This window comes from Erythrolamprus reginae, chromosome 1 (genome assembly GCF_031021105.1).
Source record: "Erythrolamprus reginae isolate rEryReg1 chromosome 1, rEryReg1.hap1, whole genome shotgun sequence".
Classification (NCBI taxonomy): Eukaryota; Metazoa; Chordata; class Lepidosauria; order Squamata; family Dipsadidae; genus Erythrolamprus; species Erythrolamprus reginae.
Window position 1 is genome coordinate 50,622,013 of NC_091950.1, and position 22,903 is coordinate 50,644,915.

The window sequence follows — 22,903 nt, forward strand, 5'->3', positions numbered from 1 at the left end:
GGCCCCGGCCCTCTGGAACCAATTCCCCCCAGAGATTAGAATTGTCCCCACCCTCTTCGCCTTTCGTAAGCTCCTTAAAACCCACCTCTGCCGTCAGGCATGGGGGAACTGAGATATTCTTTCCCCCTAGGCCCCTACAATTTACACGTGGTATGTTTGTATGTATATTTGGTTTTATAAATAAGGGTTTTTTAGTTGTTTTAGTATTGGATTGTTACATGCTGTTTTTATCACTGTTGTTAGCTGCCCTGAGTTCATGGAGAGGGGCGGCATACAAATCCAATAAATAAATAAATAGATAGATAGATAGACAGACAGACAGACAGACAGACAGACAGACAGACAGACAAACAAACAAACAAACATAGACTGGATGCTATGTCCATTCTGCTCAGATTTACCGAAGTCTTGAGTCTGATGAGCAGAGTCTTTGATGGTAAAAAGAATATCACCTTGCCATACTGGATTATCAGGTCTATTACCTGATCTAATACCATATAGCCCTGAAAATTAGCCAGTCCATAATGAATTGACTATGCTTTATTATGATCCATCAGGAACACAATGTTTTGTATTGTATTTTGTAATTTCAAGGTTGACTCAACCTTCCATCCTGGAGTCAGTAAAATGTGGACCCAGGTTGTTGGGAGCAATATTGTGACTCTGTAAACTGCTTAAAGGGGGCTGTAAAGAACTATGAAGCTGTATATAAGTGCAAGTGCTGTTACTATTGCTATTCTTTGTTTTGTACTTTACGGCTGACCTTGAGTTTAGAACATAGTTTTCTTTATTGCTTGTTTCCACAGCATGTTTCTAGTTTTTAGCAATGTTTGGCCAAATTCAAATTTACATTTTTGCGAGGGGGAGCAGTCCCACTACTACCCCACCCCAGTTAGCTCTCTGCCACCACCACCACTACCACCACCACAATAATCAACACTTCTCTTCTGCTCCCTCTTATTATGAGCTGTGGTGGCACAGTGGTTAGAATGCAGTACTAAAGTATTACTTGTGCTGCCTACCATCTGCCTTCAATTTGGCAGTTTGAATATCACCGGCTGAAGATTGACTCAGCCTTCCATCCTTCTGAGGTGGGTAAAATGAGGACCAGATTGTTGGGGGGAATAGGCTGACTCTGTAAACTGCTTAGAGAGGGTTGTGGGTGTGGCTTATTTTGTGGGTATGGCTTGCTGGTGGAAGGTGCTTGACGATCATGTGACTGAGGGAGGCTTAAAAGTCATGTGACTATCTTAAAGGTTGCCAATTTGACGTTACTCATGTCAAGGGTTAGGGTTAGGGTGCCTGGTCTCTCCTCGCCTCAAAAAGATACAATTTCCCTATTTACTATTACTGAACATCCAAGATATGCTATTTAATTCTATGTATATATGCCATACGTGTACATACATATTACACACAGGCACACAAAAATATACATTATCTACTAAACTTTATGTGCATGTACACACACACACACACATGCACAGCTCATCTAAAATTATACTTACTTACTTACTTACTTACCTACCTACCTACCTACCTACCTACCTACCTACCTACCTACCTACCTACCTATCTATCTATCTATCTATCTATCTATCTATCTATCTATCTATCTATTTATTTGATTTATATGCCGCCCCTGTCCATGGACTCTGAGCGGCTTACAACATATAAAAACAACAAATACAATAGAGTCTGCTGAGAGGGGCAGCATACAAATCTAAATAATAATAATAATAATAATAATAATAATAATAATAATAATAATAATAATAAATCCCATTAAATTAAAACTAAACAAACACATCCAATCTCATTTATGGCGATAGGAAAAACATACCCAGAATAAAATCATTTTTTCCCCCAGGTTCGGCGTACTGACCATAATTTTTCTACCGGTTCTGCATACCTGACCGTACCTGTAGAAGCCCATCACTGGTATAAATATAAACAAAAGCAAAATACGTATAGGTAAATTTGGACAATAGTTCAGTAGGACAGGGATAGTAGGCACAACAGTGGGCTTATGCACACCCCTTATAGACCTCTTAGGAATGTGGGGGGAAATCGACTGTAGATAGTCTAAGGTTAATGTTTTTGAGGTTCTGGGAAGAAACCACAGTCAGGTAGTGCATTCTATGCATTGACTACTCTGTTGCTCAAGTAGTATTTTCTGCAGTCGAGTTTGAATCTATTTTGTGTGCGTGTGTTGTTGCGGTTGAAGCTGAAGTATTCATTATATAAATCTAAATGGTAATGATATTGATATTGTGTCAAATTGATTACATCTTTATTCTTTTGGAAATATTTCTCAAATGGATTTCCTCATTAATCTTTCAAGACAACGATGAAACCACATACAGATGGCATATAAATAAATAAATAAGTGAGTAAGTAAGTAAGTAAATAAATAAGTAAATAAACAATAGGTTGGTAGGTGGGTAGGTAGGTAGGTAGGTAGATAGATAGATAGATAGATAGATAGATAGATAGATAGATAGATAGATAGATAGATAACCTGAACAGACTCAAAAACGTAGAAATGGTGGTAGACTTTTGGAGAAATCCTCCCATTTTATCACCTCTTACAATATTAGACAACACAGTATCAACAGTAGAGACCTTCAGATTTCTAGGTTCTATCATATCTCAAGACCTAAAATGGTCACCTAACATCAAAAATGTCATCAAAAAAGCACAACAAAGAATGTTCTTTCTGTGCCAACTCAGGAAACTCAAACTGCCCAAGGAGTTGCTGATACAGTTCTACAGAGGAATCATTGAGTCTGTCACCTGCACCTCTATAACTGTCTGGCTTGCATTTACAGCACAAGACAGATACGAACTTCAGAAGATAATCAGAACTGCAGAAAAATCAATTACTGCCAAGTGCAACCTGCCTTCCATTGAGGACCTGTATCAGGGGCAGATTCCTCTGACTTGTTGCTACCAGTGTGCTGCGCTCACAGCTTGAGTCTTCTTGTATATGTACATGTCCCCAGCGTGATTTTGCTTCCATGCAGGAAACAAAAATGTGCCACAATCTCACAAGGGGACACACACACACGAGAGAGAGATTTTTTGCCTTCCATCCCCTGTCCTATTGCTCTCCTATATCTCCTATTCCTTTCTTCTATTCCTATATCTCTTCTTCTATTCTTTCATTGATATGTTCTATTACTATACCTTCTTTTCTATTATTTCTTAGATATATTTTACCATGAGTATCTCCTCTATAACCTTCATCATGTATTTTACTATGTGTATATAGATATATACCCACTAAAACCCTCATTGTGTATTGGACAAAATAAATAAATAAAATAAAATAAATAAATATTTTGCTTCAAGGGCCTTCAAAGCTTCTTTTTTGTGACTTCAAAGAATTAATCAAGGGGATCTCTTGCTTTGTGAACAAATTCACTTGCAGAATGATTTTCTCTACCTCAAATTGTATTTTGCCCCCAATCCCAACAATCATGGTAAAGTATTAAAAAATGAAATCCCCATTTGATGTAGCAAACAGTTTTTGAGATTCCCTGTATGAGTGTTGCAGAGATGTGGCTGAAATGAAAACCGTTATTCAGCTGGATGGAGCTTCATGTCCCCAACTTTCACCATGTAAATCATAATCTCAACCTATCATTTTGCAATGGAAGAGGGGAACTTTAGTCACATGTTTGCTGCCAGGATCAGCTGCAAGCTCTCATGTCCCTTCTTCTCATGTCAAAACAACAGTAGGAGCTGCTGATTAGATAATCTTTTCATGCTCCTATAATAGAATACATGCTATAACTTTGTAACATAACAAAACTCCTTTATTAATAAATCTGTCAATGCTCTTGCCAGTCATATCCCTCCCAGTTTGACTGTACATCCTTACAGGATGACATCCATCTAGGCTGACATCTGGAATGTAACAAACAAAAGCTGCTGGCTTGGAAAAGACTTTGGAACATGCTGTCCACCTTGCCAGAAGCCACTAAATAACATAATATGTGAATCAAAGGCAAACTTGCTTCATCTATCAACAACAAAAGGAGCAAAGAAACTGGTCAGTGATATCATGACATTATAGCAGTTCTTACCACTGTAGTAGCCTTGCAGAAGATAATCATGAATTAAAACAAGCCAAGCATCCTATAGAACAAACACACTATTTAAATTAATCCCTTGTTTGCTTTTGCATCTGTCACATTTCCTCTCCCTCTGGATGAAATTTTCTAAAGTTAGCAGTGATGACTCATGCTACCAAGCTTCTGAATCCTAAACTGCCCTTCTGCCTCTGGAATCCCTCGTATAGCATATTTTTCTCTACTATCAATGTTTGAAATGGGCCATTCTTTGTCAAGTGGATCAATTTTCAGAATCTTCCCCACTCAACCACCTTCAATTTCAATGAAACTTTGCATAAATATTCCTTATATGTGTGCAACTGAGGTGTGCAACATTTTAGACCTAAAAATTTCCAAGATATTTTCTTTTTTTTGCTTCTTTTTTATTTTTACATTTAAAAACACAAACATACAAACATATTACAATAATTATTATTACAATTGAAGATCAGTTAATCAAAGTTAATATGGATACTATTTATATATCCATTTAACACATATATTTTATACCCTTCAATATATACAAATTTAATAATAATAATAATAATTAATAATAATAATAATAATAATAATAATAATAATAATAATAATAATAATAATAATAATTTATTAGATTTGTATGACGCTCCTCTCCGAAGACTCAATGTGGCTTTACTTTCTGCTCCTAGTTTCTTTTTTTTCCTTTTGATCCCATTTAACAAACAGTACTGTGGTTTTCAGCCATTCCCCAATCCAAATATTAAACAAGACTAGATCGGTGTAGGTGATGTGCCGGCCAAGGTCACAAGTTTTTTCACCTGCTAGTACATAGATTTTCTATATTTCTGCAAACATTGAGAGTCTCCTAAGAAAGTCAGCTTTCTTTGTTAATAGGCCAGTGGCTCACTTTTGATCCCTATCCAAATCATTACTTTCCCCTTCTGTTTGCTATTACAGAGGCTGAGTTGAAATGAATATTTTAAAAGGTCCTACTTCAAAGGTTGAATGGTGGCTCACAGATACAAACACGGACATAAAAACAGTAACCAAGCAATATGTGTGGTCTGTAATCCTTGAAAGCAATTTACACTTCTTTTATATGTTAATTATATTATAATCTTAACATCTAGAAGTCTATTTTAAATAATTATTGATACTAAGAATCTGAAGGATCAGACTAGTGACAGACCAGTGATGGAAAATAACATCTACCAAATCCAGAAAATATTATAATGTTTATTTTATTCCGGCTAAAATCAAATAATTTATTCCATTCAATCAAGTAATTTATATAGTACATTTATTAACTTTATTTTTAAAAAATAGTGTTTATTAATTTTTCCAAATTTTTAAAAAGAAGAGACAACATTTCAATGATTTGATACAGATTTAAACCCGATATTTTGTATTTGTTACATTTCTTGCATCACCTCTTTATAGATACATATATTATGTTATATATTTCTATATTCCTTTTGATACATTATTTCACATTTTATTCCTGTCTTTACTTTTGTTACCCATCCAATCGTACCAATTTTTCCAGATCTCATAATATTCTCAGTTGCTGGTTCCCTAAATCTCCATGGTCATTCTATCAATTTCTGAACATCTATAAATGTTTTCTATTATGTTATTTTCTGGTGGGGTCTCTTTGTTTTTCCAGAATTGGGAATAGGATATTTGTGCTGCCATGATTATGTGGGTAATTAAGTATTGTATTTTGGAGGGGTATTTTCTCATTTTTATTCCTAGGAGCATGCATTCCGTGGTAAATTCTATATCTGTTTCGGTTATCTCCAATAGCCACTTATGACTTTTTTCCAAAATTCTTTTACTTTTGAACATATCCACCATACGTGGAAGAAGGAGCCTATTTCTTTGTTGCACTTCCAACAGGTCAAATTCAGATTTGGGTAAATTTGGAGGGAGCCAAATACTATCTATTATCTTTGTACAGTACATTTATTATCTTTATACTCAGACAGCTTTGAATTGTTACTGGAATTTAGTTCTAGTAGATCCTAACAAGCTATTACCTACATCTGTTTACAATGTAAATAATCAGCGGTGACTCAGTAGGAATATGTGAATTACTTCACAAAAAAAAAAAATCAAAGCTACTGGTTGAAAAGTTAATATAAATATGTCAGCACAATCAATTTTTTAAAAAAATATCTTGTCAGTATGGGAAAGAAAGTCTTTTTGTCGAACATAGTAAATCTAGTAACACAAAAGTGGAGTAGAATTATAGAGCTGGGAGGGGAGGGGCCAGGCGAGGTGCCCCTTGATGTGAGTGATGGTGAATTGGCCATGCCCACCCAGTCACATAACCCACCAATCCACTCTTCTCAGCCAATCACAACAGAGAACCGGTTATTAAATTATTTAAATTTAATAATTTAAATTATATTAAATTATTTGAATCCCACCATTGATAATATCAAAAGGCATTGCTCCCCTGATATATATGGATGAGTTGGAGAATGGCCATAGGAAAAACACTCCTATTTTTTGTTTGCTGGCCATCTTTTTCATTGGTAAGAGATTAGCTAGTACTAGGAGGATCAAGACCCTTTGAAAGGTTATGCTACAGACATCTTTTCCCCTCCAAAATTTGGAATAGGTCCCAATCTGTAATAAAATTTCTAAATTTGCTGGTTATTTTACAAGTGCAGTAAAATTTGTGATACACAGACAAGTATATCATTTACTCATCTTCATCCCTTGTACTATCAGAAAGGCAAGACATTAGAACAAAATCTCACAGTGTGTAAGATGTCTAACAAACATCCATGATTAGCCATTCCCTTTGCTTTTTGTCCAGGATAATGTTTTCTCTGACTTTTAAAGTTTGTTCTCTTCTGTAAAGTTTTCCTATACTTTGTGTCAATAATTGGACGATCTGCTCTAATTGTCATGACTTGCGCTTCCTTCTAACATCTGTCCAGTGCTTTTTGTGAGCCTGTCATAGCATGTCTCAGGCCAGTGAGTGCAACATATGATCCACAAGAACAAATATTATGGTTAGGTATTAACTAATACATTGAATTTTGCTTACAGACACTTTGGTTCAAATTCATATAGACTCACAAAGATTCACTGGGACCAATCACAAGCTTCTATTCTAACTGACCTCATACAGCCTTTGTGTAGATAAAAGAAAATATATATATTTGCAGTTCTACACTAAAATACTAGTAGATTTTAAATGTAATGAAATAATTTTAAATGTAATGAAATAATTTCAAAAATAACCCTTTAGTGATGTGTAGCACATATTCTGCTACACTTCATGTAACTACATGTTACGTTTCATATTCTGAATACTTGGGTTTTCAGATACAGGAATTTCCTTTCAACCAAGAAGCTTTTGTTATTCACCACCCACAGTACAGTCTGTGTCATCATAGTAGGTCCAGCCAACACTTAGATTTTCATTCAGGGAGGGTTTTTTTGTTTTTTGTTTGTAGCTTGAAATGATGGATGGATGGATGGATACAAGGGCATTCTTCTGGATGAACTTTAATGACTGCCCAGTAAATAATCCATGTATTCCACAGTTTGGGCTATAACCCAGGTGTCACATTAATGCCATGCATGAAATTTACCAGCACCGTGAGCTGACTTCATAGTGTATAGAACCCTGAGGCTTTTGGCTTGTCTGTCTGTCTTTCTATCTTTTTCTCTATCTTTTTCTCTTTCTTTCTCTTTCTCTCTCTTTTTGTTTCTCTTTTTGTTTCTCTGTCTCTCTCTCTCTCTCTCTCTCTCTCTCTCTCACACACACACACACACACACACACATACATATACCAACTTAAAAGTATACCCTAAGACTGTATTTAGCACCATCTCCCATTAATGCAAAGATTTGCACTTTTAGAATGATTTAGAACAGTGTTTCCCAACCTTGGCAACTTGAAGAGATTTGGACTTCAACTCCCAGAATTCCCCAGCCAGCGAATACAACACTTGTCTCACCTATTAAGTAAATAGTATCTGTTCTCCCCACAGTCCTTTCCCAACAGAAAGAAGAGAGAGAGGATCTTTTGGATCTGTCGAAATATATCCTGAAGGTCTGTCAGCCAATGAATTACAGGAGAATCAGAACAGCTAAACTCTTAATATTTCTTTTCAATCAGTGCATCTGTCCAGAGCTTTTCTTAAACTGTTGAAATTTTTGGAAACAATCAACTTTTGGGCCAAGTTTCCATAGGGCAAACTCAAGAAAGTATGTGCTATTTTTTCAGATGTTTATCACCTGTACATAGGGAGCTGTTGATTTTTTTTTTAAAACCTGGTGGTGTTTCTTAAGTGCCTGAATAAGCTTATGTAAAGTAAATAATGTGAGAGCACACATATATGCCAAAGCTGAAAGAACCGATTATATTAGTAGTCTTTACATTTATATAATCTTAGCCGCATTAGGAACATTCAAGCAGAATTGTGTATCTACACACAGATATTTTTCTTTATTACTTGGCTGCAAGAAGTGGTGGGCTGCTAAGGTGGGGTTTTGCTTCCTGCCCATGCGCAGAAGCAAAAGTCTCACTGGGATGTCTGTGCGCATCAACAGTAGAAGTAAAGCTGCTCACACAGCTTAGTTTTTGCTACCAGCGTGCCAGCCTTATCCATACCAGTAGCAACCTGATATTGCCTGTAGACACCTCAAGAAAGGATTGTTTACTCTTAGTAAACAGTATGATTGGGCTAAGAAGAAAATGAAAAATAATAATCTAATATTGTTCCAGTCTATCTCTCTGAAATCGTTTCGTGATGGCAATAAAGTTCTCAAAATGCACTTTTAAAATTCATTATAAAACATTCAAAATGTTGAGCTCCTGCAAACGGGAGGTCAGAATGTTTCAAACAGTAAATTATGGTTATGATTATGATTATGATTATGATTATGATTGTTGTTTTATTACTATTACTATTACTATTACTATTACTATTACTATTACTATTACTATTACTATTACTATTACTATTACTATTACTATTACTATTACTATTTAGACTTGTATGCCACCCTCCTCCGAAGACTCAGGGTGGTTTACAGAATACAATACAAAAACAATATGTGTACAAATCTAATAGTTAAAAACTATAAGCTAAGATCCCTTTGCATTAAAAAGCAGTCAATTAACTCAATATCCAGACATAACGTTTTGATAGGCATGCCCATACTTATTTCTTTAATATGTATCTGGATGTTTCTATTAATATGAATAAGATTTTGTAAGCTATGCAGTGCTCCCCCCCCCCAACCCCTAAATTTATTACTGGGTTCCTTCTTTAATTGCTGTAACATTTCTTGACTTAGAATCTTTGTTCTTAAGTCCTCAAACCAAGAAGATTCAAATTCAGGCAGTAAATTCAATCCACATTTTTTCCTAATTCATCTGCACTTAAAATTTGTAATAAAATGAAATGCAAGAGTAAGAATTTAAGATCATTATAGCAACAAAATTTGACAACTTTTTTTGCACCAAGTATGGGGGGGGGGGGGGTGTCTAAGTTTATTTTTTCTTCCAAGATGAAATATGTAAGAAAAATAACAAATAATTTGTTGACAGTCGCCCCTGTTCTCCAAATAAGTATCTATCCAGACTAGAGTACTGTGGTTAAATATAAAATAACACTGGGGATTAACTGCACATGATGGAGCTTTGCTAGCAGAGCCAGTTAATATTTCCTTTGGGTTAATTCCATTAAGTTGGATTATAATATTCACAAGGAACTTGAAGTCAAGGCTCTATGAATTAAAATACCCAAATTAGTAATGGGATCTGTGCTACTGGAATTTGGGGAATTCAAAATTTTGTAATGTAAACACAAGCCTAAAAATACCCTTTGCTTTGGGAACATGATTTATGACTTATGGCTGGTTGTATAATCCATATTGGTGGACAGATTCTGTATGTGTTATTCTATTGAGACTTGGAGACTAACTTTCAAGGGAGGAACAAAGCTACAGCATCTTTGTCTTGTAGCAGTTAAGGAAAATATGTAGTTTTTGTTAAATCAACAATAGGTTACCATAATAATCATGAATATGATTCCTGCTATGAACTTCTTGGTTAACAGTCACACTTTTTTCATCACAACATGAGTTCATTTGATGGATCTGGGCCAAAGGCACAATACAGTCTGCCACAGTCAATAGCCGCCCTGAGTCTCCGGAGATGGGCGGCATACAAATCTAATAAATTATCATTATTATCATCATCATCATCATCATCATCATCCAACTGGTTTCATGACATGACAGGACATTCTGCTGCACAAATCCCAGCGACCAATTAGGTCCCACAGAGTTGTCCTTCTCCGGGTCCCGTCGACAAAACAATGTTGTCTGGCGCGGCCCAGAGGAAGAGCCTTCTCTGTGGCGGCCCCAACCCTCTGGAACCAACTTCCCCTGGAGATCAGGACTGCCCCCACCCTCCTTGCCTTTCGCAAACTCCTTAAAACCCACCTCTGCCGTCAGGCATGGGGAAATTGATTCCCCTGGGCCGATCCATTTTATGCCTGGTATGTTTGGGATGTCTGATTGTTTTTACATTAAGGGTTTTAAAATGTTTTAATAATTGGATTTGTACTATGCTTTATTGTTGTGAGCTACCCTGAGTCTTCGGAGAGGGGCGGCATACAAATCTAATTAATAATAATAATAATAATAATAATAATAATAATAATAATAATGATGATGGTAGTGGTGGTGGTGGTGGTGATGATGATGATGATAATGATTTATTTATTAGATTTGTATGCCACCGTTCTCTGTAGACTCGGAGCGGCTCACAACAGCAATAAAACAATTCATGATGATGATGATGGCATGGCATTATTGAGTCCAATGTCCCTTTGCATACTTATCCAGAATTTTTTTTTTTTATATAGCCAGCATGAGATAAGTCCTGTTGGTCTCATGTTACTACCCTAGACATGAGAGAGGACACTAAGTTTCAGACTGTTTTCATTCATTCCTTCATTCAGGAACATTCATAAGGACCACTAAAATGTTCTGGAACATCTATGTTACATATTCCTGATTTGCACTCATCCAGCTGACCCCAAGAAGAAATGAAGAAATTAAAATGAAGTTCCAGTTACTTGCAAAGTTATCACCAGAGCTTAACATCTGCATTAATGGCCATAGTCCCTGTCCCACAAAAACAAAACAAAAACAAAAAACCCACCCTTGCACTTGTTTGTAAGAAAAAGGCTATGCATATGATATATTAATTCAACAACATGGACGCTCCAAAAATAATGACCCATGCAAAGAATATTTTCCTGTTGCATACTGCTGTATGACACTGCATGATATCTCTGTTTGGAAAGATCTCTTTGGATTTCTTTCTCTCCTTAGACCAGTGGTTCTCAACCTGTGGGTCGGGACCCTTTGGGGGTCAAATGACCATTTTGCAGGGGTCGCCTAAGACCATGAGAAAAGACAAATTTCCCATGGTATTAGGAACTATAGCTTTTATTCTGGGGCTTTGGAGTATATTTTTACAATCCGACCAATCAGGCGTTTACAGTGGGGGTGTCCCACTGACCTTCCTGCCAATCAGCTTAAAGTTCTGTTGGGAGAATGTGGCGCTAGGCTTATGATTGGGGGTCACCACAACACAAGGAGCTTTATTAAGGGGTCACAACATTAGAAAGGTTGAGAACCACTGCCTTAGACAATTATTGCAAGGGCTTTGGACTAGAAGACCTCTGATCCTCTTATTCTATGTTACATGTTCCATTTCATAGATCTGCTAATATTGTGCCATGATTCAAGGAAGAGCACAGAGACTTCTATGCATTTGGCAACAATATGTTTCATAGCTCAGTTACTGGCATTATGTTAAAAAGGCAACTTTTCATGTCTCTCTGCATTCATATTTTTACAACTCACGCTTCCTTGGTAAACTAGCCCCACAGCAATCAATCAGAATGAAATGATTTGCAAGCCCTTAGGCATATATACAGAAATGCACCTGGATTTAAGAATATTCAATAAAGAGTAAGATTAAAGTTGGGTTACTGAGTTTCTATTTGCCTATTACACTGTCTTTGCTCAGCCTTGAGGTAACTGTGATTGAGCAATGATTGGCTGAATCTGGGTCCCTGCAAGATCCAGATTTGCTAGCATATAAACAATGCCATCTTGAGCAGGTTTTCATTTTGGAGACAATACAGACAATGTGGGAAAATGAAGGACAGTTGGGAATGATTTGCAGATTGAACAGATGGTGGTATAGAACTTCCTGCATTGTAATTCCTGTATTACTGCTCCAATGCTGGAAGTTTTATTTGTAAACAAAAATGTTTTTTTTTCCTGTGCTAGAGCATCAAAATTCCATACCTTTGAGTAGAAAAGGTTTTTCGTTAATTAATAGAATTCATTACAGCAGCTTTTCCCAACTTGCCATCGGATTAATGTCGTGGGCCCTTAGCTTCTGAGAATGGTCTGTCACCATGATATACATGATAAACAATGTCGGTTGGCGGGCCCCAGGGGGAGAGCCTTCTCTGTGGCGGCACCGACTCTCTGGAACCAACTCCCCCCGGAGATCAGAACTGCCCCTACTCTTCCTGCCTTCCGTAAACTTCTCAAAACCCACCTCTGCCGTCAGGCATGGGGAAACTAAACATCTCCCCCTGGGCCCGCCGAATTTATACATGGTATGCTTGTGTGTGTGTATGTTAGTATAGGGGTTTTAAACTTTTTAATATTTTAATTAATTGGATTATGTATTGGATTGTTTTTTCACTTGTTGTGAGCCGCCCCGAGTCTTCGGAAAGGGGCGGCATACAAATCCAAATAATAAATAAAAATAAATAAAATAAATACTGGCTGCCGATCGGTTTCCGGTCACAATTCAAAGTGTTGGTAATGACCTTTAAAGCCCTACATGGCATTGGGCTAGAATACATCCGGAACCGCCTTCTACTGCATGAATCCCCGCGGCCGATAAGGTCCCATAGAGTTGGCCTTCTCCGGGTCCCGTCGACCAAACAATGTCGTTTGGCGGGCCCCAGGGAAAGAGCCTTCTCTGTGGCGGCCCCGGCCCTATGGAACCAACTACCCCCAGAGATTAGAATTGTCCCCACCCTCTTCGCCTTTCATAAGCTCCTTAAAACCCACCTTTGTCGCCAGGCATGGGGGAGTTAAGTTATCCTTTCCCCCTAGGCTATTACAAGTTATACATGGTATGTTTGTGTGTATGTTTGGTTTTTTATAATAAGGGTTTTTTAGTTGTTTTTATTAATTGGATTGTTCATGTTGTTTTACCACTGTTGTTAGCCGCCCCGAGTCTGCGGAGAGGGGCGGCATACAAATCCAATAAATAATAATAATAATAATAATAATAATAATAATAATAATAATGGATGGGAATTCTGAAAGTGGTAGTCTCAACATTTCTGGGAATGAACCAGGCTTAATATGGCAATTATAGAAGCAAATCAGCTACCTGGAATTGGTTTGTTTGAACTGGCGATCACTGAAGCATCACGGAAACATCTCTCGGGGTCCCTTTCTCTCCTTAGATAAATATGGGCATCCATCAGTGGAGACAAACATCTGCAACACTTTATACGTGTTTGCTGGAAGAGAAAGAATTCCTGCCTCTACCAGAAGGTGAATGTCATGACCTAAGCAGTTCTTTCCAAGTGTATATTTGTGCGATCTTATCAGGGAAATGTAAGAAAGTGAAGAGACAACAGAAGGCTTAATGGAAGATTACCAAATAGTTACATTTATGGGTTGTCTTGGATGAAGAGAAGAAAAAGAACTACATAAATGGAAGAAATTGTTAAGTTTCCCCCTTTCCATATCTTCAAATGCCAATTCTCAATTCGGCTATCTCCCCCTCCACACACTCATCCATTTTAATTGAGTTCGCAGTTGGCTCTCAGACCCCCTCTTATTTAATGGACAAAACAAGCTGATTTTCCCAGTACGTTTCTCAAACTCACACAGCTCTGATTCCTACAGAGATTTACTGCGTTTCTATTCCCTCTCCTTGAAAGAACCTTACATGAACTAAATCAAATGAAAAACACATGAGCTAAAAGCAGCAGGATCTTGCCAGATATCCTTCTCCATCCAAAACGGCAAACTTGTAGTCAGTTTGTCCTTTCATGTGTTGTTTTTTCTGGCTCTCTGACACAAGGGGTTTTTTTTTTACTACGTGCAGTAGTATAACAACATATTATGCAATTCTGTTTTCCAAGGAGAACACTATGCAATTCATGAAGTTTACTGAACCAGTTTTTCCCTATAGCAAATCAGCAGAATAGAATATGTAGATATCTACATATTAGGCTGACACAGCGATGAAAACCATTTTTATCTTAGATTGAGGAATGTTATTTCAGTGGCTTTGTATGTGGGGACTGAATTTTATTTTAGATTTGCCAAAGCTGAGTCCTGCATTTTAGGATCATTTGTAAAATATGCAAAAGCCAAACCAGGCATTTTTATACTTTCAACATTGCTAAGGTGAGTTGCAATTCTTCAATTCTTAGGCTGTTCAAATAAGCTCCATTTCTGGCATCCAAAATTAATATCTACAGTATATGTAAGAACTGGTTTCCTGAATGTTGTTCTTGCCCTAAATACTAAATCCTTATGATTTATATTGATTGTTTCCTAGTATGATTTGATTACTTATTTGTACTCTATAATGATCATCAAGTGTTGTACCTTATGATTCTTGATGAATGCATTTTTTCTTTTTGTGTACACTGAGAGCATACGCATCAAAGACAAATTCCTTATGTATCCAATTACACTTGGCCAATAAAGAATTCAAATTCAAATATTCTCATACTTGTAGAAGGAACATTCATATTTCTGCATATTCATTATAAAAACTCTTTAAAAAATTCTAAATACTACTGTAAAGACAATTAAATGCATTTACTTCCAGAGTATTTTATGCACCATTTCACTAAATTTTGAGAAATAGGTTCAAGAGTCTAATAGAGACCTGCAAATGACTACATTTTTACTCTTTCATAGTTTACTTTTGTTGAATAGTTTTCATTTATTTATCAATTTAATAACATATTTTTTTTAGAAATTAAATAATGGTTTTAGCGTGGTATACTTCACTCATTCACTGTAAGAGGTTGTTGTGGAGATAGGCAGATCTTCCATTTTTCTTTTATTCTTAAATAACAATAGAAAGGAGTCTTCAAAACCCTGTCAGAAATTAAACCAAATAATGAGTGATCTAGTGGGCTCACTTGAATTCAATGTTCAAGTATAGACTAAACAGTCATTTGGACTTGCTCATGGTAGAGAGTTTAGATTTAATAGCATAAGGGTCTTTTCCAACTTCAGCATTCTATGAAAAGAGTGTATGTAAGCCTGAAACATATTCACACCACACCCAAGTTATGTGCCAGACCAGTGTCTGAACTAAATGAAGAATTACTGTCTTATGCAACAATTTTAATAGCATTTCCCAATCAACTATGTAGGTTTGGCCCTATGAGTTTAATACTATTTGGGTGATTATTTAACAGCTGGCATCATGAGACTTAGCATTGCTTTTAAGGATATTGCTATATGACATTAATTCAACACCCTCCTATATATTATTTGGCTGCTACTCTTTATTCAGGCATAGTTATTCTGTACATGAGACTTTCTTCAGATGTGGTGGATTTTAACTTCCATTCTAAGGACACCAGATTGAGAAAGCTTGTTACATTACACGAAATGCATTCCAATACATCCAGTATAAAACAAAGCTGTCTTGCATTCCTTCCACTTTCATCTACATCCAAGAACAGAATAATTTTCAAAACGTGATTTACTGCTATTATTTCTAATTGTTCGGCTCAGAAAGGATCAGGGACTCCACAATTTCTGACATATTTCCAGTCTTCCCTTTTGGGGGAATGCTGTTGAAAAGATGGTTGGGATGTAGCTGCAGATGGTCATGGATGAAATTAATTGTCCAGGTTCATTCCAGTTGGTTTGGATATGGCATTCAAGACAATTTTAACCACACTTATAGTTGATCTTTGGTAGGATTGGGATGGGTTGTTGTATATCCCTTCTGCCTCTCTTCGATCTCTTAGAGATGTTCAATACCATCAATCATGGTACTTTTCTGGACCAGTTCAGGAGTTTTGGGAGAGGAGAAATATAGCATTGATGCAGTGATTCTGCTCCTTACTGGGTCAGTTCTGGAGATGAGAGAGAGGTCCACTCCACTCCTAAGTCCCTACTTTGTGAGTGTCCAAAAGCCATTATTCTCCTAAGTTCTATTTAACATCTACATAAAACCCTTGGGTGGTAAATAAACTTTACACAATCAAATGGTCCTGGATGGTCTAGACATCTGGATAAGAAAGGAACAAGCTTAATCTCAACAAGATCTGACAAGACTGATATACTCTGGGTCCCTTCTAATAATATCTGATGGGACCCAGGATATCTCTTTCGTTTCTGTCCTATTCTACCTCTCCCCAAAATACACATGGTCTCAACTCTACCTATCTTCTTAAAGCATTGAAAACCTGGATATTTACTTATACTCTGGATAAGTTGCTTCTGGCACAATATTTGCTGATATTTATTTTGTTGGTTTTTTTAGCTAATTGTTAGTTTCTCAGACTTGCAGGCCGGGTGAAGGGGTACATGAATAAATAAACTTTTCAATGGTACTGTGATGTCATGTGAGTAATTTTATCCATCATTTAATTAGCTTATTGACAAACTACTTAACTGACACCATCATATTCTAATTTAACATCAAATTGATTTCATTGGAATGAAAGATGCGGCCATTGAGCTCTCTCATCTTGCTCTGGCTGAATGTATGATTGTGATGGAATGATTGTGGATGTTTGTTTTTTTAATAATTGGGGTTTTTTTAGATTAGTTTTTAATTTGGGTTTCTAGCATGCTCTATTTTATATTTACTTCTGTATTGTAAGCTGAGTCTATGGAGAAGGGTGGCCTAGAAATTCAAATTATAAATAAATAAAATAAATAAATTTCATTTGGGATTGAATTGGAGAAGTCATCCTTAAAAAGTTCAACTACCTATTACTTGTTGAGCATTAGCTTTTGATCTTATTATTATTTGTTCCAAATTCAAAGAATTGGGCACACAGATTCATTATATAATTAAGAAAGAAAATTAAGAAAGAGATGAGAGGCGAAACCTGGTCAATTGAACAGAACTTGGAAAGATCTAAAGGTGTCATTTTTGGTTTAAATATTATGTTCTTGTAATTCTATTAAACTTTATTATTTTAGGATCAATGGATTGCTAATTCATGAAGTATATTTGCATGAATATACTTGTTACATTCCTATACTTGTCTGTTTCTTATTATTTTGGAATTCATGTTGGTTCTATGGAGAACAATATATAAATAAAACATATAATGTTTATAAGCATCTAGTATCACAACTGTACCTAGATATGAACTGGTGTTTGGATTTATCATCAAATTTGTATATTTTATTGATTAGTTCATTAAAATACAGGTGGATGTACCATTAATTACACTCTGAAGAATACAATTTTCCTTTAATTGATATAAAATGATATATATTGATATAATTATTATATAAAATGTCAACCATTATGATGAGGAAGATATATCAATACCCAGCAGAGACAATGACAATGAGCAGAATAATTTTATGTCAAAGTTTGTTTGTACCTAGAGACTGATGATTCTGATTCAGGGCAACTGAAATCATAATATCTCTGCATTACTTCTGTAAATGTTTTAAATTAATATATACCTCTTGCTCCATTAAAAGTTTAACATATGGATTTTGCTGTTCTTTATTGTTCAATATTTAACTATTTAAACATACGGAGAGGGGCGGCATACAAATCCAATAAATAAATAAATAAAATATCAGTATAACATAGAAACATAGAAACATAGAAGTCTGACGGCAGAAAAAGACCTCCTGGTCCATCTAGTCTGCCCTTATACTATTTCCTGTATTTTATCTTACAATGTATGTATGTTTATCCCAGGCATGTTTAAATTCAGTTACTGTGGATTTACCAACCATGTCTGCTGGAAGTTTGTTCCAAGGATCTACTACTCTTTCAGTAAAGTAATATTTTCTCATGTTGCTTTTGATCTTTCCCCCAACTAACTTCAGATTGTGTCCCCTTGTTCTTGTGTTCACTTTCCTATTAAAAACACTTCCCTCCTGAACCTTATTTAACCCTTTAATATATTTAAATGTTTCGATCATGTGCCCCCTTTTCCTTCTGTCCTCCAGACTATACAGATTGACCTTGCAATGTTTTTCTTTACACTCAGATTTTTACTTAATAGCATAGTTTCATAATAACCTAGAAAAGAAATTGCCTTTTATTTTCAAATAGAGAGGGTCAAGCTATTTAGGAAATTAAACTGCCCCTCTTGGCTATTATATCATCTTGCTCCCCAAGTTAATGTACATGCATAACACCTGTTCATTTTTTATGCTATCTTTGGTGGCATGCCCCATCATTTTGGATAATTGCAAATCATCACTCCCTTTATTAAAACATAAATAGCAATGGCTAAAACTGGTTTTTTTTAAAAAAAATGGAATAAGCATGACAGTTCAAGAATGGGCTATGCAAACAATCAAATAAAATCGATGCCAGAATGTCATTCAAGTTTTAACAATTGCCTACTATGTAAGATAAAAGATGAAATAGTAGATCTCATTAGACAAAATTGCCCAAACTCATTATATGCAATATTACAACAGAGTTTGCAAAGATTGTGCACTAGAATTTATATAAAAAGTTGGGCTGTTCTATTAACAAAAAATGACTGGAATCGCCCACTGAAAATGTCTCGGAAAATGAGGTCTAGATCATGTAAGATTTTAAAATACAGATCAACAGATACTTGAAACATAATAGACCAGACATAACCATTATTGGGAAAAAAAAGTGGTTCATGGTTGGAGCAATATCCTGAGGTAGGTAAGGAAAAAACAGCAAAATATCAAGATTTGCAAGTTAAAGACCTTGGAAGAAAAAGCCATCTATAATATCAATAGTAATCAAAGAAAGACCTTGCAACCACACCAAAGGGATTAGGAAGTTTTAATTTTAGTAAACTTGACATCACTGACTTTGCAAATGCTCATCTGAATTTGGTGTAGTGGTTCCAGGTACTGAATTAGAAACCTGTAGGCTATGAATTTCTAATTTTCTCTTGGGCATGAAGGTCAGCTGTCTAATATTGAGTCAATCACCCTCTCTCCCTTCAATTCATCTCAGGTTATTGTGGGGGGAAATAGAAGACAGGAAATTCATGCATATATTATTGTACACTGCCCAGATTCATGATATGGGAAGTTATATAAAATGTTATAAGTTAATACATTAATACCACCTTGAGTTGATACCATCATGAGATATTATCAACAAATACCCCCTTGAATTCACTAAAATAAAGATGGGATAAAAAGAAAGAAAGAAACTTCTTGCTTGCTTTTTTGGGGGGACTTCTAACTTTTGCCACAAAGTTATTGGTTCTTAAGCTCTTGGTTAGAATTCAGATCTTAGAAAATAACTAGTTTAAAGACTGAGTGAATAATAGCAGCAGTAATAAACATCAGCCTTCATTTTAAGTAATGTAGGTAAAGAAAAACCTCTAAAATTTCTGAGAAAAATGTATTGCTTTAGATTAGTTATAGTTGTAATTACAATTAACTTGGATATTCTTTCCCCCTAGGCTTCTACAATTTATGCATGGTATGTTTGTATGCATGATTGGTTTTATAACAAGGGTTTTTAGCTGTTTTGGTATTGGATTGTCACATGCTGTTTTTTACCATTGTTGTTAGCCCCCCCCCCAGTCCAGGAGAGGGGCGGTATACAAATCAATCAATCAATCAATCAATCAATCAAACAAACAAACAAACAAACAAACAAACAACTTATTTACAGTTTAGTTAAATCTTCTCCAATTGAACGATACCACAGTGTTACATCAACCACTTGGTTTTTGCCTGTGTGCCATCTATTTATTTCTGTCAATCAATCAATCAATCAATCAATCAATCAATAAATCAAAAATATTGGTAGAAAAATACACCAGAACATGCAATTACATACATAACATTCATTATGTTATCCAGTATTCTAAATTCAGAAGACATTCTCCATATACAAAGGGGTTTTTCTTAGGAAAAAAACCCCTTGCTTTCATGTTTTACAATTTATCTTTTGAACACGTGTATAATGCTTTCATTCATGACTCACCCATTTCTGGATTTTAAGTCGGTAAGATCTCTGTGCTATCCGGTTTGCAGGAGAAAGTAGATTCAGCTGGCAAAAGTGGCTTACCCATCATCCTAATCCTTTGCAGCTGTCACAGGTTTTTACAATACTTCTTTATGTTAGTATCTCCTGTGCTGTTGATCAAGAAAGGAAAATTGAGGCTGAGAGAACAATCTGGTCAAGGCTATCTTATGAATTCTTGGTAGATGCACAAAGGGGCTTATGTAGCTGAGCCATTGTACTGTACCAGCTGAAGTCCAATCTCTGGATCTGTGATGTTGCAGTTAGCTTCAGAAAAGGAAAAGGACAGGCACAACCAAATTTTTAAATTATCAGATGTGATGGGATTTTCATCTGTCTAAAACTGTGTCTATTCTGTTGGCTGACTCTTTCCCCATCCTTCTTAATAGGTTACTTAAGGCAAATGCCACTTCAGGAAGTTCCATGGAAACATTTATATGACTGATTGCCCTTATTGAATAATTGAATTCCTCCTTTAAAAAAAATCCTTATTACATCTGTAACAAATTTTTATGAATTTCCCCCAGCAGCATAAAAATAGAGGATAAATTGGAATCAAATATATAAATCGCATAGTTTTCATATGACCATGCAACTTGTTGGCATTGGGAATCAGTGACTAATGCAAGAGGAAGAAAAAGTGTTTCATTTAATGTATTGAGCAACATGTTATATCACATATATAGTGAAGCAACAATTATAACTTTTTAAGTTATTTGAGGAGCACCAACCTGAATGGTGCTGCCCTCTGGTGGCTCATCAGCTGAATAATACCAAGTACGAAAATAGGCTTTTTTCCCCAGGAGCTTCTTTTGGTTTAATAAGCTACCTTTTTCCCCCCAAAGCCACTTAATTTATGCAGATCCTTTTGTTTTTCTTTCACATAGAAGAAAGTAATTTTGGACAAATATATAATTGCTTTTTCTTTATCTCTCTCTTCCTATATTACCTATAAAGTCCTAAATGGCTCAGGGCCAGACTATCCACGGGACCATCTCTTGCCGCATACCTCCCAAAGACTAATCAGACTTGCAAATATCTATAACCTAAAAATAAAAAATAGTATTAGTATTTATTACTTTGGCTTCCTAACCAAGCCTACCTGGAAGATATTAACAGGTGGGCATAATTATGTAGAAATAAATAGAACTGATGCAGAATTTTTTAAAGGAATGTTCAGTTGTCTCCTTTTTCTATATTCTTATTCTAACTATCCCAGTACTGATATATTGAACAGGGGGCCAATGGCTGACCTATCAATTTAGTAAATAGAAGCCTACTTCCACAAATTCTAAAATTTGTGGAAGTAGGCAAAATAGAATAGAATGGAATGGAGTGGAGTAGAGTAGAGTAGAGTAGAGTAGAGTAGAGTAGAGTAGAGTAGAGTAGAGTAGAGTAGAATAGAATAGAATAGAATAGAATAGAATAGAACCTTGTATTAGCCAAGTGTGATTGGACACACAAGGAATTTGTCCAGGTGCATATGCTCTCAGTGTACATAAAAGAAAATAGAAAAGGAAATCCCACGAGGGGATTCCCCACTCTCCTTCTGGGTGGCGGCAAAGTTCGGGTGAGATCGCCGAACCCAAACTTCCTGAAGTTCGCCCAACACTATTCTTGACAAATCTCTATTTTCTTTTATGTACTTTTTAAAAAGTTTGGGTTCGGCATGCCAAACACTACAAAGTTCGGCACGAGCCTGAACTTTGCAAGTTCAGTTTGGCCAACACTAGTCAAGAATCATGTGGTACAACACTTAATGATTGTCATAGGAGTCAAATAAGCAATGAAGAAAGAATGCCTGTCAGAAGCAGTCAGAAGGTTTGGATAACTGATTTGAATGTCTCTGGCAATTGGAGGATGGCATATTCTCATCAATTACAGAATATTTATCTATCTATCTATCTATCTATCTATCTATCTATCTATCTATCTATCTATCTATCTATCTATCTATCTATCTATTAGATTTGTGTGCCGCCCCTCTCTGCAGACTCAGGGCGGCTAACAGCAGTAAAAAAGACAATATAACAAATCTAATATTAAAAGTAATTTTAAAAACCCCGATTTAAGAAACCAATCATACATACAGACATACCATACATAAATTTTATAAGCCTAGGGGGAAGGGAATATCTCAATTCCCCCATACCTGACAACAGAGGTGGGTTTTAAGGAGCTTACGAAAGACAAGGAGGGTGGGGGCAACTCTGATATCTGGGGGGAGCTGGTTCCAGAGGGTCGGGGCTGCCACAGAGAAGGCTCCTCCCCTGGGTCCCACCAAATGACATTGTTTAGTCGACGGGACCCGGAGAAGCCCAACTCTGTGAGACCTAACTGGTCGCTGGGATTCGTGTGGCAGAAGACGGTCCTGGAGATATTCTGATCCTATGTCTAGTTTAGACAAAATTGCTGAGGGAATTACCTGCTTAGACAACATTATTGAGAGCCATTTACTTTCACAGGATAGTGTCCAGCAAGGGAGATGTTTATCCAGGATTT

General features: G+C 36.1%; 1 long non-coding RNA gene across 1 annotated transcript; it reads right to left on the reverse strand.

Moving 5' to 3' along the window:
- Window positions 1-15,214: 15,214 nt before the first annotated feature.
- On the reverse strand, window positions 15,215-20,727 carry LOC139157087 (uncharacterized). Its single transcript, XR_011557420.1, has 3 exons — window positions 20,628-20,727; window positions 20,363-20,514; window positions 15,215-15,306 (listed from the first exon to the last, which is right to left on the reverse strand). It is a non-coding gene; the product is annotated as an uncharacterized lncRNA (long non-coding RNA).
- Between the last annotated feature and the right edge of the window lie 2,176 nt (window positions 20,728-22,903).